This window comes from Sus scrofa, chromosome 14 (genome assembly GCF_054392235.1).
Source record: "Sus scrofa isolate SSC_HxYL_T2T_F1_AM1 chromosome 14, Sscrofa_HxYL_maternal_Yorkshire_Landrace_v2.0, whole genome shotgun sequence".
NCBI classification, from domain to species: Eukaryota; Metazoa; Chordata; class Mammalia; order Artiodactyla; family Suidae; genus Sus; species Sus scrofa.
The window spans coordinates 100,603,136-100,617,017 of NC_139396.1; the positions used below are offsets into that span (position 1 = coordinate 100,603,136).

Here is a 13,882-nt window from a genome sequence, read left to right on the forward strand (position 1 = left end):
ATGAAAAGTTTGGAGTAAGTGTGTAAACATTTCAGCTGGCTTTGTTCTTTGGGGTTGCAATGCACAGCCGTGTCTTTGTTATCAACCCGAGATATGAGATAGGTGGGTTACTTTGCCAGAATCATAGGACTATGACTCACAGGCATTTAAAACCAGGTGATTCATTTGGAGCAGGTTCCATGGATGTCCTGTCTATGATGATTGGTGAATGTGAGTGATTCTTATTTAGTGTTGTTGGAGAATTAAAATGACTCTGACTCAGAACGTCAGTGACAGAAAGTGAGACACATGAACACAGGGAGGTCTCGACAAGGCTCTTTACTTCTGCAGAAGGGCGCGGGTGCTCAAAAGGCACATGCGAAGAAGAAAAGACCCTCCCTCTTTTTCCCTACCTGTCCCCTTCCCAGTGGTCAGGTCAGGGTGCACATTGTTCTTGGTTGGCTAATTTGAAACAAATTGTTACTGGGAGAAGAGGGAAAGGATGGGGGGAGGCGGAGGAGGGTGCCTCAGGTGAAGCAGGAAAAAAATGGAGTAACCAAGACTTCCTTTGATAGAAAAGACATATGCTAATTCTCACAGTGTGTTCATCATGCTCATATATTTCTCAGTGGCTTGATGATTGTTTGGGTGAGTTTTTCTCTCTAAGCTCTGGCAGTCTTCCAGCTAAAGTCATCAGCAGGGAGTGGTGGCAAGGAGAGGTGGTGGAATTATGACTAACCATGGCTTTTCTGTCCCCACATAGGATCAGATCTGATGTGGGGATGGGAGGAGGGTAGTCCCAGGAGGGAGGTGAACGACCAAAGTGGAGGGTTTGTGCTCAGAACAAAACACCCCTTTCTCGTTTGTCAGCTGATGGAATTCATAGGAGTGTATTAGAGACCCATCCACGTCCTCTCCTGGCACCCTGCCTTGTTGCCACACTCCCCTCAGTCAGCCTCCCTGAGATTGGGAGGTGCTTCGGGGAACATATGAATGAATGAATCTGATTAATAAGAAAAATTTGATGAAGTAAAAGAGGGAGAAAAGAGGAAGTTGCTGTTCCATTATAGCCAAGAAGCATTAGAGGATGCAATTGCACATTTATTTCAGAAAGATTTCAGAAGGATGGATATGATCTCACAGGCCTAGACTCAGAAAGGCCAAAAAAAAAAAAAAAGGAGGGAGTTCCCATCTCGGCTCAGTGGTTAACGAATCTGACTAGGAACCATGAGGTTGCAGGTTCGATCCCTGGTCTTGCTCAGTGGGTTAAGGATCTGGCGTTGCCGTGAGCTGTGGTGTAGGTCGTAGATGTGGCTTGGATCCTGAGTTGCTGTGGCTGTGGCGTAGGCCAGTGGCTACAGCTCCGATTAGACCTCTAGCCTGGGAACCTCCATATGCCGCAGGAGTGGCCCCAGAAAAGGCAAAAAGACCAAAAAAAAAAAAAAAAAAAAAAAAAAAGGAATTTCCTATAGTTACATCACAAACATTCTCAGAAAAGAGGAAAAAGGCAAGTCATCTAGATACCTGACTACATGGGGTGAGATTTTAAAATGGGGCAGAAGGTCTCTGAAAAAATGAGTTTTTTTTTTTTTTTCCAAAGCCCGTTTTTCTGTATTATGTCAGATGACCTCATAGTGACTCAGTGATTTTGGTCCATCATGAAGTAGGGACCCTACCTTTCACATGAGGAGACAGATAGCCAGAGGTTTTAGTGACTTATCTAAGGTCTCACTGTTAATGAAAGGTAAAGTTTCAAAGAAACCCATGTATTTTTGTCTCCATAATTTAATGTTCTTTCTGCAATACTGTGCTGTAAAATGTTGGCTTTTTTTTTTTGTTTTTTTTTTTTTTTTTTTTTTTTTTGCCACACCAGCAATATAGGGAAGTTCCCAGGCCAGGGATCAAATCCAGGCCTCAGCTACAACCTATACCATTGCTGTGGCAATGCTGGATCCTTGACCCACTGTACCACAGCGGAAACTCTGTTGGCATAAATTTTAATGGTACTGTCAGATGACCAAAACCACCCAGTCAGCTGAGAGCTATAAAATATATAAAAATGTATAGTAATGTCAATGGATAAATGATGGAAGTTTAGGTCCTCTGCTCACTGGGATGAATGGAAAGAAGCAGAACTACTCAACTTGGGTTTTGGCTTTCATCTTTTCTTTTAATATAGCTCCCTGGGCACTAGGCTGTCTGTGTGCCAAAGCTGTGTGTACCTATGCAGGTAGGCAGGGAATAGAACCTTGAGTAATTTTTCAGTATCAGATCTCCATCTACCTAGAAGCTCTTGAAAGCTGGTATCAATTACTAGACCATATACCAGTCGCATTGGACAATGTCTTACTGGTCAATGTCGGTGTGTATGTTGTAGCTGCCAGGATTCACTTTACAGATCATGTATTTTAGGAATGGAATGGTGCTGGTTGCCCCAGCAAGTTGGCTTCATGGAGAGTGAGGAAGAGGGCTGCTCCTACATTTCTAGATTGCTTCATGCTAATTTTGGTGAAATGTTTCAAGGTGTTGATGATAGGTAGACACGTCTGTTCCTTCTTGGAGCTGCTGGTTTAGCAAAGATGATAATAAACACGTCAGTGGTTGACTCAGTGACAGAGGAGTTTGGAGAAGGGTGGGAGTCTCCTCTTAGGGAGAAATAGCAGGTCTTTCTTGCCAGAGCAAAAGAAACACCGATTGTGGAACAGCAGTTGGAGCTTGGGGGTGATATGATGCTTGAAAAAAAGTGGGTTTAGCAGAGGCTGGAGTCAGCCTGGGGAGGGTCTTGTGTAGGCAGGTGAATGACTTGGAACTCTGTCCTATAAAACTTCCCTTGGAGGGGGGGGGCAATGAGGTTGCTTTTTGTTTGTTTTCACTTTTAAATGGGAAATGAAATGCTTACATTTATATTTTGGAACTATTACCCCAAAGAGTAACTTGGAAGACTGTCCTAGAAGAGAGAGAAGGCTAGATAAAGGGGCAGCAATATGGAAGCTAGTATGTGGGGATAGAGAGAAGGGGAACGAGGGAGGGAGGGATTGGGAGACAGACAGACAGCTGGGAGCCCAAATGAGCATGTTAGTACACAAGCAAGCAATCACCAAAACAAATCAAAAAACAATACCCCCCCCCCACAAATAACAGAGAACACTTACTTTGAAGATGTCTATATAAGAGCATGAAGATTCTCAGGTCCAGTGCCTTTGAATTTATATTCATGAGCCTATGTGGCCCAGACACCTGCATTTGGCTAGTCACCCGGGGGTAGTGATGCAGGCTGCTAGGGCATGTGAAGTTTCCCCCTGGTTCTGACCTCTGGCAAAAATATAGCTCCTTCCCTTCAAGTCCTTTCCTATGTGACTTTCCGGGGCCTCAAGACACAACCAAGATGTTAATGGGCTTCCTACACGATTAACACTTTGCAAAGTGTCTAATAACATCAGCCTTTTAAATTCTACATCCATACTTTTCAAACTTGAAAGTATCAGCATCAACTGTGCTTTGCGCTCCCAGCATTTCCCATTCGGGAGACTTGAGATGGACCCTGAAAATGGGCATTTCTAACAAGTTCCCTGATGATCCTGATGCTGATGGCCACACTTCAGAACCTATGCTCTGCAGCAAGCATAGGAGGGTCTAGGAATGTTACCTCTCCTATGGGTGAGCAAACCTGAGGCTTGGCTAGGGTAAGTGGTTTGCCCAGGCAGTAGAGTTGCAACCAGAACCTATATCTGTCTGACCTTTCAGGTTCAGATTCTTGAGCACAATCTTATCCTTCCATTATGCAGTGCCAGGACGGATGGCACTCATTACTTACTGGTTTAGCATCCTCTTTCCTCCATGAAGGAAACTGACTTGTTCCAGCTCTCATGCATCTCTTCCTGTAACATGGAGTCTTATCTAGGAGGCTGGCATCATGCTGGGGCAGAGAAGTCATCTGCTTTTGGTTGTGATTTCAGCATCCTCCAGAGCATCACTGCAAACTAAAAGTCTTCCCTCTCCAGGGGTGACATAATCCCCCAAATTCCCACCAATGGAGTTACCCCCTTCAGGTAAGGTTCTATCTCCAGGCTGTTTGCTAGTTATTGTGAGTGCTACTGGAGGGTGTGTGGACTCCATCATCTTTATACTTAGACTTCCTGTACCTAATGCAATGTTGGGCTCATGCTCACTGAACATTAACTTTGGTAGGTAAATGAGTCCATGAAATATATAACTTGGAGAGTAATTGGACCCCATGACCTGTGTTTAGATGAGATTAGTCCAACAGGCAAACTACAGGGTAATAGGATGGGTATTGTGAATATGTGGAGATAGTATACGGAAATACTGCCTTATTCAGTAAAAGCAAAACTTAGAACCTTTCACAATTGGTGGGATTCTCTTGGAGGGGAGGGGCTGATGATCCACATCGTACAATTTTCCTGTATTTGATGCTCAGTGGTCCCTAACATGAACCCTAACAGCCCCTAGTGGTGGGTGCTTTCCTTCATTCATAGCATGAGGAGCATTGTTCTAGACACTGGGCCTTCTGGATCCAGGCCAAGGCAGTATTTCTCTCCCACTTACCTAGGCCAGTCCTCTTGGACATTGCTTCTCATTTTGAGACACACCTGTTCCCCAAGTGACTAGTAACAGGAATGACTGCTCTCCCCAGTCTGCAGAGGTGTGACCTTCTCACCAACTCTTCACAGCAACCTGATGCAATGGTAGCGGCTGTCTTGTCATGTGGGTCATAGCAGATGGCATGAGCGGGTTGGCATTTTCTCACAGGGTCACTGTGTCCAGAGTGGACAGCAGCCATCTCATCACATGGGTCATCGCAGGTAGCATGAGTGGGTTGGCATTATCTCACAGAATCATTGTGTCCAGAGTGGGGGGCCACAGGGGTGAGGCACAAGGAAAGGGGACACTCACCTGGCATCTGAGTGAGTAAAGCCTAAGCATTTGGCTTCTCGTAGACCTGCCTGCCCATTCCTTTATCCTTGGAAACCCTTTCTCTCTGCTGCCGGGTTCCCACCACACAGCAAGCATAGCCACACCTTAATAATCAGTTGCTTCAGCCTGGGACCTGCACCAGCAGTCTGGCATTCGTGATGGTCATTACTGCCTCACATTCTGCGTAACGCCTTTGTGCTGAAGGAAATGCTGTTGGGGTCCCTATGGGTGTCCCTGCTGCTGCTGCATTGATGTGGAAGAGCCTGTTTCCAGCAGGATGTAGAGTCCAGGGCAGGAGACCTGGAGCACACACAGGAGACTTGTAGCCCCCCCATCCCTTCATTGGCCATTTTCACATCAGGGCGTGGGGTTTGGATGCCTTGAGGTTGTTATGAGAAACCACGGGAGTTGGGGATTTTGGGGAGAGGGGTTTTATTTATCTTTCCCCTGTTTGGTGATTCTCAGCTCTGAATGTGCCTTTTGGTATCCACATGCCATGTTGATTTACTTTTTCCATTTCTGGGAATGATGCAAAATGTCTGGGTTACAGAGAACATGGGACTGTATTTTTTTTTTTTCTGTTTCCCTTATTGAGTATCAGAAAGTTATGTGAATAAACAGGTTATTTGCCATTCATCCTTATAATTCTTATTTTGGTTAGCTGCTTCTCCACATGTGATTCCTCAGAGAAAGGTGAAAATTCCATGAAGCTAGCGATAGCCCCTTAGATATGTGCAATAGATATTTTTAAGCCAATTAAAATTTCTTTTTAAAGTCATTGCTGTTTGTCAGTCTGGTTCCTTTGTTTGCATGTCATTGGTGTCCAATGAGTAGTATGCATTTCTTCGAGTCATTGTGAAAACCCAGTGTATGGAAACAGTGTGTATACCAGCAGCTGTTACAAATCTGGGGCTATGGATTAATGTCAGCTTCTGAATGTAGAGTGCTTTAGTTAATTCCACCCAAGGACAGATGATATCATCTAAGAAGAAGGAATATATTAGAAACTGTCAGCCAGAAGGTAGTAAAAGGAGGTGATATGTTATAAGGAGTACTAAAAGGTCATTCAAAGAAGAGATATTGCTAATAACTCAATTAAAATTTTCACGCTGACATTTTACAAATTTCTATGTAAGCCCTAAAACATTTTCCAAGCTAGCTAAATGCATACCCTAGATTGGAAAAACAGGGGTCAAATAAGATTCACACAATTCCTTTGTGAGATGAACAAACGGGGATAAACTCCTTTTCCGGGAAGTTCCTGCCAACAATTCAATGAAACTCCTTTGATGTGTAGGTGAGAGAGAGGATCTTTGAAATTCGTTCCTTTTATGGGGGCTTTTGCCCTTTCCTCTGGTAGGCTTTGGGCAGGGCAACCAACTCCTTCTGGCTCTTGACATCTGGGAAACCAGCATTTGCCAGGCTGGTGCTTCATTATAGTTATTTTCTGTGTTTTGCTGCCTAGAAAACAAAAGAATTCATATTCTTCTTGGGAGTTAAAAGGCACCACAAAGAGTAGGTATAAAAGCTGTTGATTGAACTTGCAATTGGAGCAGAAATACTTCCAGACTAGGTTGGGGCTGTGGCCATGATGCTGAACAGTCAGACTGCCAGGATGGAATGTGTGGGAATGGCAGGGCTCATGCAAGGTCACCGGACACATTGGCCTGCTGTCCTGTTTTGAAGGGATGATCCTTTCTTGACGTTGTTTTTACCTTGCGTCCACTCAGCTTCTCTCAGTAACCTTTCCCAGTATCGAGGCACTGTTGCTGTCACTCAGTTCTTCTTCCTGCCCAGGGAATGTGAGTTCACTTGTTTTCTTGGCATTTTTGTCCAGAGTCTTGGAGGAGAACTGTTATGTATGTATGTACATGTATGTTTATTTATTCAAGAATTGTGTTAGCTGCCTACTAGTCCTTGCTGCTAAGGGTTTGGTGGTCGGGAAAGGTAAGAGTGGCTGCCTCCCTCATGGAGCTTACGGTCTCGTGGGGGTGCAGGTCACTGAATAATCACTCAAACACTGACACAAACGGATGTCAGACCACACCTGGGAGGAGGGGCTGACAGGAAGGACCTGGTGCTGCACTGAGACCTAATTTTGACTGAGGGTGCTTGGGACAGCCTGGTGGAGTGCTGTCTCACCTGGATGCTGAAGGAGGTGGGGTTATTAGGAAAGACAGGAAGGACCTGGTGCTGCACTGAGACCTAATTTTGACTGAGGGTGCTTGGGACAGCCTGGTGGAGTGCTGTCTCACCTGGATGCTGAAGGAGGTGGGGTTATTAGGAAAGAGGAGCTGGAGCAGCAAGTACAGGATTCTTGATTGAACTGAGCTGGTGAGGATGAGGCACTGGGAAGAGGCCTGTGTGGCAGGAGGGATGATGAGAGAGATGGAGCTGGACCTGGGGAAGGTAGCCTCACAGTCCATGGGAAGAAACTTGACTTTTAAAAATGTTTAATGGGGAGTTGCCATCATGGCTCAGCGGTTAATGAATCCGACTTGGAACCATGAGGTTGCGGGTTCGATCCCTGGCCTTGCTCAGTGGGTTAAGGATCCTGCCTTGCCGTGAGCTGTGGTGTAGGTTGCAGACATGGCTCGGATCCTGCGTTGCTGTGGCTCTGGCGAAGATCGGCATCTACAGCTCCGATTCGACCCCTAGCCTGGGAACCTCCATATGTCGCAGGAGTGGCCCTAGAAAATACAAAAAGACAAAAAAAAAAAAGTTTAATAATGGTCGTGACTAGGTTCACACCAAGCCAAACCAGTCTTCGTCTTCTCACAGTAACAATCCTGGTTCCTTTTCTTTTCGACTCTGGGGACCTGTATTGAAACTTGAAGCAGAAGATTTCAAACTGACTTACTGTTTTTGAGATTTAGTCTTTATTTTTTTTTTCCTTTTCTTTTTAGGGCTGCACCTGCAACACATGGAAGTTCCCAGGCTAGGGGTCAAATTGGAGTTGCAGCTACAGAACTATGCCACAGCCACTGCAGTGCCAGATCTGAGCCATGTCTGCAAACCTGTGTTGTAGCTTATGGAAATGCCAGATACTTAACCCACTGAGTAAAGCCAGGGATTGAACCTGCATCCTCATAGACACTATGTGGGGTTCTTAACCCACTGAGCCACAATGGTAACATCAGAGATTTCATCCTTAAAATTGATTGACATAGAACTGAGAACCAGCAGCTATAGAGCATTAAAAAGTTTGCTACGGGCATCTCAAAAGGGGTGTCTTGGAGTCAGAAATTGTCTGCTTGTCAGGACAGAAGGAAGTATATATCTTGGCAATGTCTTGTGTACACAGGCAGCACTTAATAAATGCTTGCTGATGAATCAGAGGTGACATCAGCTCTCAGGAGTGTAACATTGAGTTTGATCCCTTCCAGCCATCTGAATGGTGTTCACCAAGCATGCTGGGAGGAGCGATGGGCACTGCTGTATCTGCTTTGTCATCCTGTGTGTGTGTGCTTGGGTCACCTGATGCCAACTCCATGATGGCACATTTGTCATCTTAAGTATAAGCCAACCCTTTTCCCTCTTCTGGGGCCCTCCAGACGGTGGCCATGGAAGATGGGGATGTGTGGTGAAGACCCCATTAATGTGGTCTGTAAAGGGAGGTGGTGGCTGTGGGGACTGCTCAAATGAAGATAAATGCATTGTTAAGTTTTTATGGACCAAGGCTGTGCTTTCATTAAGTCTAATTTACATAACATAACTGATGCTCAAGGCCAAACAGTCCTTGTGGCGCAGTGGCAACCCCTGACACTCCATGGATGGCAAGTCCTCCTGCAGGAGTCCTCAGGTCAGGAAGCATCCTTCCTCCCCTGCTGGCTCAGCACACTGGTAACTCAGAGCTCTTGCTTGGACCTCTCAGGCTGCATGCTGATGACATCACAGCTCCACCTTCTCCTTTGCAGAAAACCAGCCAGTTCTTTCCAAGCAGGCTCTCCAAGCTCATGTGCCTAGTTCCCTTCTGTTTTCCACAGGAGATGGCTTCCTGGTGTGAACTATCCCTTAGCCCTGGCTGGGAATTTTCTGAGGTTCATCTTGGCCTGAGCAGAGTTTGAGTTCAGGGTTAAGATGTTGGTGGGGAAAGGGGGCTCGAGTTAGAGCTGTCCATGTTTCCCAACAGCACGCCTCAGAGGTGAGGATGTGTGATGGCGTGTTGGACAGTGGCCTTTGTTTGCACCCACCTTCACCACCTGCTAATACACCCAGAGACGCTTTGAGGTTGGCTTTTCCCTCTCTCCTGGCGAAGGCAATGATCATTCCCTTTATACTGCAGGGGTGAACGTTCAGTATCACATGATGGATTTTTGCTGGTAATCAGAACTTTGTGCCATTGGTCTTCGGGACATACTTTTGTGTTGACATTTACAAGGTACATGTCAGGCCGAGCCGAGGTGCAGAGTGAGAAAACGAAACGGGGAGGGGGTGAGGGGGCCATTAAGTTCAATTTAATGATGACAATTTCCCTACATTTACCACTTCCAGAAGGAAGAGACAATAGATATGTGTCTTCTGCTTGCATGCACACTGAAGGAGATGACACGGGGAGATTCTGTTAGCGGGTATGGTGATATATTACCTTAATGATTTCATTGCTTGCCAAATAAAAGAAAAATTCTTGCTGTGATGCAAAGCCCTGTCCTCATCGAGCTATTCATTGTGAGACAATTGTTGTGAGATTGGAGGCCTAAGGAGGCATTCTGACCTTCCGTAAGCTACTCTTGAGTTTTTATTTTTTTATTGGTTACCTTGACAGTCTGTTCTTGGTTTACAGGACATGCATGGGTATTTATATGTTTAATTATGAAGCTCATTATTGGATTTAAGGACCTTGTAGATTTGGGCAGGTGGGTGTTGAATTAGTGGACAGTTTCATAGTAGAATTCATTGAAAGCACTCCTTTACGCTTCCACTAGTGCTTGTAAGGACAGGTGACTGTGTGTGTGTGGAGGGGGGCAGGGGGTTGTTATCACATGACTTATGGATAATTTGAGCAAAATACCCAGTTATGCATGGGAGGTTTAAGCACAGGTGGGATCTTTTGGTCTAGGTAGGATCCAAAGGGCCATTTTCTCTGAGCTGATGGAGGCTGGGTAATATGAATTGTAAATGAGGTAGGGGGTCCAAGGTCTAACTGGGAAAATGACACCAAGTGACATGGCCTGTGGTCCAGGCAAGGCAGATGGAGAAGCAGAAGGTCAGAAGCTGGTAGGACTTAGGGCTGGCTAGGGTGAGATTTGTGACTAGGTCTAGAGCTATGAGTGTTGGAAACTTCTGGATTTCATTGTTATATGAACCTGCCTGTTTCTGTTTGAAGGAATGATACAGGGCCTGATTGTAATGGCATGCTTGTCACCTACTTATTCTGTGTGGTCTGCTTATTTTTTGCTTTTTGGGGGCTGCAATCATGGCACGTGGAAGTTCCTAGGCTAGGAGTTGAGTTGGAACCACAGCTACTAGCCTACACCACAGCCACAGCAACATTGCATCTGAGCCACATTTGTGACCTACACCACAGCTCATGGCAGTAACAGATCCTTAACCTGCTGAGCAAGGCCAGGGATTGAACCCTCATCCTATGGATACTAGTCAGGTTCATAACCTGCTGAGCCACAACAGGAACTCCATGGTTTGCTTTTTCTAGTAGGTTACCCCGATTTCCAGAGTGGTATTAGACTACCTAGCATTCCAAAGTCTATATTTCTACAGTAGGTCTGAAGAGCTGAAAGGGACCTTTAAGATTATGGAAGTCAGGAGGTGAGCAGACCTGGAGGGGACAATCCCCCTACCCGTGGCCTCTCAGAGCATCACCGAACTTCCTCATCCAGTGATGTTGCCACCATATCCTGCTTCCATTTACTTGATTGATTGATTGATTGAAGCAGTTCTGCAGAAGCTGAGTTGTTTGAATACCTGGTAGGGCCCCCTCCCAAATGCACTGGCCAGCTCTGAAACTGGACCTTGTAACCCCACTGTGGCATAATCCTCTTAGGGGTTATTTTTTACCTATCAGTTGTGTGACATTGGACAAATGACTTCACCTTTCCAGGTCTCAGGTTTTTCATAGTCAAATGTTAGAAGTTCTCTGTGGACCCTTTCAGCTCAAGCGTATATGTTCCGTCTCTATTGCTGGGGATACAGGGAGGCCCAGTTGGAAGTTCTGGGTGCACCATCCATGTGATTAGAGGTGGCCTCAAAGAACCTTTGGAAGTAGAAGTGATGCCGATGCTTGAGTTTTTCACCCACCTGAAAGATCCCATGGAAAAGTCCTCTAAACTGTAAGCTCCTTGAGGACAGTGGCCACATCTCATTCTTTTTTTGTACTTCCAAAGGCATCCGATTATCTGGTTACTATCAGATGTTTGATAAACCAGGAATGAGTATGGAGAATTGATGCTGAATTTTAGATAAGACATACTTTTTCTATATTTGGGGGAATGAACATACATCCTGCCTAAGCACATAAGCCCAGGACACATCTCTTCCAAAGAAACTTAATGACTCCATTGGAGCGGTGACCAAACCTGTCTTAGCCACCACTGTTTCCCAAGTGCTCGAACATCACCGGCACATAGAAGCATTCAATAAATATTGAATAGATGTACACTTCAACTTAAAACATAGGAGATGGGGAATTGGACTTACCAAGGTTAATTGGGAAGTAAGGAGAGAATACAGACCTGGGACAAAAAGAAAATAATAAACTTGATGGTAGTGCACTGAAATTTGTTTTCTAATCACCGCTGTAGCTTAAATCTCTTCACGTATGAGAAAGTGACAATAGGGAGGACGCAGTCTACTTATTGATGTTGGTCTGCACATGGCCACTGGTCTGTGACAGTCATTTGACACCCAAGCAAATGATCACTGGCTTTGCGTTGTTAAACAGCAGGTAGACCAGTTCAGGTGTTGCTATACCTGCATAGTACCCACACAGTGTTTCCCACACAGTGTACCCTGCACTCTGGTCATGAACAGTAGGACCACAGTCTGGCCCAGCACACACTAGGGAGACAAAGTTCTTCACCACATCACTGGGAAGAAGCCAGGTAAAATACCCATTGTGTAGTCCAATAGTATAGTTATATTAAATCAGTTAGGGAGTTCCTGTTGTGGCTCAGCAGGTTAAGAACCCAACACAGTGTCTGTGAGGATATGGGTTTGATCCCTGGCCTTGCTCAGGGGGTTAAGGATCTGGCATTGCCGCAAGTTGCAGTGTAATTTGCAGATGTGGCATAGATCCCGAGTGGCTGTGGCTTAGGCTGGCAGCTACAGCTCTGATTTGACTCCTAGCCTGGGAACTTCCATATGCCGAGTGCAGCTGTGAAAAGAAAAAAAAAATAGAAATCGATTGTATTGTTTGTCATATAAGCTATTTCTTTTTAAAAATTTATTAAAATGTAGTTAATTTACAATGTTGTGCCAATTTCTGCTGTACATCAAAGTGACCCAGTCTCTCTCACACACACACTCATATACCTTCCTTTTCTTATGTTATCTTCCATCATGTTCTATCCCAAGAGACTGGATATAGTTCCCTGTGCTATACAGTAAGACTTCATTGCTTATCCATTCTAAATGGAATAGTTTGCATCTACAAACCCCAAACTCCCAGTCCATCCCACTACCTCACCCACCCCTTGGCAACCATAAGTCTGTTGTAAAAATATGGAATGCTTCACAAATTTGCCTGTTATCCTTGTGTAGGGGCCATGCTAATCTTCGCTGTACCATTTAAATTTTGGTATATGTGCTGCTGAAGCAAGCGCTATTTCTGACTTAACTATGACCACATATTCTCCGTGTTGTTGATTTGAGAAGGACCGAATGAGCCATACTCCCTTAGTCAACCAAGTTGAGGTATAACCTGTGTGACAGTGTTTTTCTCTAGTTAAAACTAGCCAGCCTTGCATGGCTATTTAACTTGCTCCTTTGGCCTCAGCATTATCCTGTAATCAAATGAGCTAATTAAACTGTTTTCTATCCACTGAACAGAGAGAAGGAAAGCTTGAAGGTGACTCTGGCCAACCTCTGCTTCAACTCACTCATTTTTCAGAGACAACTGAGGCTCAGGGAAATTAAATCATACGTCCTGGTCATGCAGTTATTGAGCAAAAAGACTGGTTGAAAAGTTAACAGTCCTAGGATGAAAATTCTGAGGTGAATGCTTTTCCACTTTGCCTGAAAGTTCAATAAAATCCTTTCAGACTTTGCAATATCCAGGTATATGGCTATTGTAATAAGTTGTGTGCCCCTATTTGATAGAGGACCTGGCATGGACAGGTTTCATTCACCAAATAATTACAGATGACCTACCTTTAAGAAAACTCAATATTTGAAATTATGAACAAGGGAAACAGAAGAGCTGACATATATAAATATTCACATATATAGTGTGTATGTATAATATACATGTGTAATATGTACAAATGTACACATATTTGAATGTTATATATATAAATATTTAAGTTATATAGGTGTAATACTTATATTTATAAATACATAACAGTAAGATAATCTGTTTATTTACAAAGTGCTTTAACAATACTTTCTCTGAGTAGAGAGGTGTTGACTACCATTCATTATAGTTTAGTCCCCAAATGAGGATACAACTTTTGCATAAAAGTATATATTCATAGAAAAATAGGATGCCATTTATAATATATTGGTTCAAGCACAATTCGAGAAATGTATTTATGAAAGAAATCGAGATGTCTTTTTACTTGTGATTTAAAATAGGGGTTAGTGATGGAGGCCTGGGTTGCAGAGATCCTTTTCCCCCAAGTATCATCCCTAACTTAGCAGGTTTGGTCTAACACAGGAGCTGCCAGTCTCTGACCCAGAGACCCAGTCCTGCAACTGCCTGGTTTTATAAAGTTTTATTGGCACACAGCCATGCCCATTCATTTAACATCATCTGTGGCTGCTTCCATGCCGTAGCCTCAGGTCTGAGTGGCTG

At 44.4% G+C, this 13,882-nt stretch overlaps 1 long non-coding RNA gene and 1 other non-coding gene across 2 annotated transcripts in view; one reads left to right on the plus strand and one right to left on the minus strand.

The window, feature by feature from the left end:
- Positions 1-13,882, plus strand: part of LRMDA (leucine rich melanocyte differentiation associated) — a 1,116,486-nt gene that overhangs the window by 439,537 nt on the left and 663,067 nt on the right. The window lies entirely within an intron of this gene.
- LOC146396894 (U6 spliceosomal RNA) lies at positions 12,586-12,692 on the minus strand. Its single transcript, XR_014828632.1, has one exon. It is a non-coding gene; the product is annotated as a U6 spliceosomal RNA (small nuclear RNA).